Source organism: Schistocerca piceifrons, chromosome X (assembly GCF_021461385.2).
Source record: "Schistocerca piceifrons isolate TAMUIC-IGC-003096 chromosome X, iqSchPice1.1, whole genome shotgun sequence".
Lineage (NCBI taxonomy): Eukaryota > Metazoa > Arthropoda > Insecta > Orthoptera > Acrididae > Schistocerca > Schistocerca piceifrons.
The window spans coordinates 330,779,948-330,784,697 of NC_060149.1; the positions used below are offsets into that span (position 1 = coordinate 330,779,948).

Here is a 4,750-nt window from a genome sequence, read left to right on the forward strand (position 1 = left end):
ATTGTAGCTGTCACACGCCAGTTACCTTTTCAGTTAAACCTGAATTTCCTTATTATGAAGGTGTGATACACATTCTCCACAGATTTTTTTTTTTTTTTTTTTTCAAATGGTGTCTCTCCTAATCACGACATGAGTCGTTTGATTCGAGGATGCACGCAATATAGCTAGACGCTGCGTGAACTGTTGACGTAGGTGATCGATTGCTCCATATGCATATGCACGAGGCTGCCCATCATATTATATCAACGCTTTGTTTCTTACAATATGTACACGTGACTCTCACCGACATTAAAAAATCTGTTACGTTGTTTCCACATTGTTAATTAACAGACTTCTCTGTATTGTGCCAGAGGGGATACATTACTTCTAATAGCAAGTTATGTACAATCATGGTTCTTAGGCACCGTCACGCTTACGTGATGGAACTCTGTAACAGCCTCTCGGAGCTTTCGTCGTACGTTAACATAATAAACACCGAAAAGCTTATAGCATCATCATACTTCAAAAAAATTAAAAAAATCGCCTTCCCAACAGCCCGTAAAAGCCCAAAGGTACCGACCGACCACCGTGTCATCCTCAGCCTGAGGCGTCACCGGATGCGGACATGGAGGAGCACGTGGTCAGCATACCGCTCTCCTGGCCGTTGGCAGTTTTCGTTACCGGTGTCGTTGCTCCTCAGTCAAGTAACTTCTCAACTGGCCTCACAATGGCTGAGTGCATCCTACTGGCCAACAGCACTCGGCAGACTCGGACGGTGACCCGTCCAAGTGCTAGCCAAGCCCAACAGCACTTAACTTCGGTGCTCTGACGGGAACCGGTGCTACCACTGCGGCAAGGTCGTTGACGTAATATGATAGTAGGTACCAAGAATTTCGTTTTCTCCGAAGTCATCCTATCTGCCCTTCAGTGTAAGCTTACACTCTGTCGAGTGACTTGTGGGTGAAATATTTTGTTCTGATTCTTTAATTAAGTATCTGAAATTGACCAGTATATCTGACATAAATTTATCGTCACTCATCACAATAGCGATAAATGAATTTGCCTGACTACGAAATTAGACAAAGATCTCAATGAAACCTGTTTATTACAGGTGTATGTAACTAAACTCGCAATAAACAGGTCGTTTAACATTCATTGAAAGTTAAAAGCTAATGCAATGGAAAACCTGGACAAGGGCCTGGAAGCGAATCATGACAAAACAATTACATTCACGGAAATTGTATAGTGGTTGCTGAAGAAAGTGCCAAGAGATAGAAAAAGGTACTGAGGGATATGCGTTGGCAACTATTCCCGTTACCTAATGTTCGCTTCGCTGTTGCAGCTGGGTCTCACGATACCCATAATCTGCGGCAGATGTGGCTGCAAAATCAGTCATTAACGCAGCACCGACAACGCTTCTGTGTTTATGTTCAACCCAGCTGGATGGCAGCCTCTCGTCCCAGAAAGCCTGGAAACGTCATCTTGAAGTGAAAACTAGACGAGAACAAGTCTCCCGTCAAGATGCTGAAGTAAGAAATCTACCCAACGAGACACCTGCCTGAGAAGTGGCTATCTGACGAGGGACTCTGACCAGGAAAACTTTGTGAGCTGTGTTTCTCGAAGTTGCTTAATTTTTAATTGGCTGAATACCAATTCTGGTGAGTCACGTTCAGTAAAATGATATCTTACGAGACGCTGGACTTCTTCCCTTATCCGCATTTTAGGTGCTCAACCAGCAGAAGTGCACAAATTCTCCTTCCAGCCTGCCTGCCTGTACCTTCGCCGCAACCATTAAAGCAGCTGAACCTGCCCCAACGGAGACACAAGAGTTCATGTGTACTAAAACACAGTGGTTAAAGTAGGCCAACTTGTGTTTCCGCAAGTCTGGCAACCTTCACAGGACGAGTGCAGCCTACTGCACCTGACAACAGCTTGCGCTTTCAATCCAACGTGGCTACAGAATAGTCAGGTATGTCAGTGTAGGTAGTTTCACTGCAACTCAGCTATCTTAACAGGGGGAGCAGCAAATTTAACAAACCAAACTGAAAGGAGATTGAGGAGAAATTAACAGTTCCGGAATATGTGCCATTCACGAAATAGCCCAAGTCAAGCATAGGAAAAGTTTTCGTCTGTTTATGAGACAACATCAAGTAAAGGGTTGGTGTCTCGTAATGACAAGTGTGTGGAAATGTGTGCTAAGGACTTGAGGCCTCTAGGCAGTATACAGGTTTTCTAAATTTAGGGCAATCATTGATTGAAACAGGAAAAATATATGGCTCAGTGGATATTATAAGCTACATTCTGGCGGTATGCAACATAGTGCGAAGAGTGCTTGGTATGACAGAAAAGTTTCTTCTTTCAAATATGTACTTCTTAGATTAATATGTGAGAAATGAACTTCGTGTTTTCCAAAATGCATCTGTGGAATTAATGATGAACTGTTTTGCTCACTTAAAATGTATTCAACGAACCCTCAGTACACATCCTGGAAAAAATAATTAAAATTGCTATAATTGGATTGAGATTTGGCTGAAAAACACGTATCGAAATTAGGCTCCCAAACCTTAATTATTCGGCGCTGAAGTAGAGAAGACTTCTTCAGGTTCTTAAATGCAAAGGATTTCGACTTTCAAACATGGTTATGTTAACCATAGGAATCATATATTAGAGGTGACGTTCGAATTGAGAATACACAGTACTAGTCGAAAGAGAGTGGTGTTACAGAGAAAACCGTTCATATAGAAATAAATAAATAAGAGTAAAATACGCCGGAAAGGGAAAAAATGGTAAATAAAACGTATTCTTTTCTAAGCCACAATGACCCAAAATGAATATATACTTAGAGATGACAATGTTGTGGGATAGCGATACTCACATATACAGATGGAGGTTGCATCGCATAGGAGAGATATAAAAAGCAGTGCATTGACGGAGCTATCGTTTGTACTCAGGTGATTCATGTGAAAACGTTTCCAACGAGATTATGGCTGCACGTTGGGGACCAAAAGACTTTGGACGGGGAATGGTAGTCGTAACTAGTCGTATGGAACATTACATTTCGAAAATCCTTAGGGAATTCAATATTCCGAGATCCACAGTGTCAATAGTGTGCCGAGAATACCAAATTTCAGGCATTACCCGAAGTGGCCGACAGTGTTCACTTAGCCCCCCCCCCCTCCCACGGGCATGGGTGTCTGTGTTGTCCTTAGCGTCATTTAGTTAAGTTAGATTAAGTAGTGTGTAGGGACCGACGACCTCAGCAGTTTCGTCCTGTAGAAACTTACCACAAATTTTCAAATTTCACTTAACGATCGAGAGCAGCTGCGTTTCAGTAGAGCTGTCAGTGATACCAGACAAGCAACACTGAGCCAAATAACCGCAGATATCAATGTGGGACGTACGACGAACGTATCCGTTAAGACAGTGAGGCGAAATGTGGCGTTAATGGGCTACGGCAGCAGAGGACCGACGCGAGTGCATTTGCTAACAGCACGAAATCGCCTGCAGCGCCTCTCCTGGGCTCGTGACCATATAGGTTGGTCCTAGACAACTGGGAAACCGTGGACTGGTCTGATGAGCCCCGATTTCAGTAGGTAAGAGCTGATGGTAGGGTACGAGTGTGGTGCAACTTCACGAAGCTATGGACTCATGTTGTCAACAAGGCATTGTGCAAGCTTTTGGTGGCACCATAATGATGTGGGATGTGTTTATGTGGCATGGATTGAATCCTCTGATCCAACTGAACATATCTTTAACTGTAAATAGTTATGCTGGAGAACTTGGAGACCATTTGCAACCATTCATGGACTTCTAGTTCCCAAAAGAAATGTTCAAATGTGTGAGAAATCTTATGGGACTTAACTGCTAAGGTCATGAGTCCCTAAGCTTACACGCTACTTGACCTAAATTATCCTACGGACAAACACACACACACCCATGCCGGAGGGAGGACTCGAACCTCCGCCGGGACCGAGTCCTCCCTCGGGCATGAGTGTGTTCCCAAAAATGACGTAATGTTTATGGATGACAATGCTCCTTGCCATCGGGCCGTAATTGTTCGCGACTGGTTTGAAGAACATTCTGGACAATTCAAGGGAATGATTTGACAACCCACATCACCCTACATGCATCCAATCGATTCCCTTAGCTCTTTTTTGTTGGGCGTATATTGGCTCAGACAGGAGTAAAGCAGTTCGACTGGTAACTTGCGGGAGCTTGCCTGCCTGAGTAACGGGAAAACATGTGCTGGTTATAAGCCGAATGTGTACATCTCTATTAACCAGTTAACAACTTGTTAGTCTTTGGACTATTAACTATGTTCCACTTACTCCCACTCTCTTTCTACTTTAGTGCACTATCCATCTGAAAGGACCTCTGTGAGCACAGTGGCACTCGTTACTATCACTTCTAAATTGTGTACATGGACCATTGGTAACCATTATTATATTTCCTTTAACTACGTACTTTTGCAGCACCTGGGCGGGATATCGGCACCCCACGATTTTCAAAGGATCTCTAAAGTTCCTCTTTCCACTCCAGTTTCGAAGATATTGTTTAGAAGCTTGAGTTTTTCAGCGAAATTTGACTGCTCACAAATTCTCTCCACAATGGTAGCTACTCCAGGACTCTGTCATTCGGCTGTATGCATTCTGGGGCCACACAGATCACCAATAACAGTCTATGTTTCCTCTACACATCCGGGAGATGTAATCTACGTTGTTTCACTGGATGGTCGTCGCCAGGGCAGCTTCCTTTCATAACACATCCCGAC

General features: G+C 43.6%; 1 pseudogene; it reads right to left on the reverse strand.

The window, feature by feature from the left end:
- Positions 1-726: 726 nt before the first annotated feature.
- On the reverse strand, positions 727-845 carry LOC124723533 (annotated as a pseudogene).
- Between the last annotated feature and the right edge of the window lie 3,905 nt (positions 846-4,750).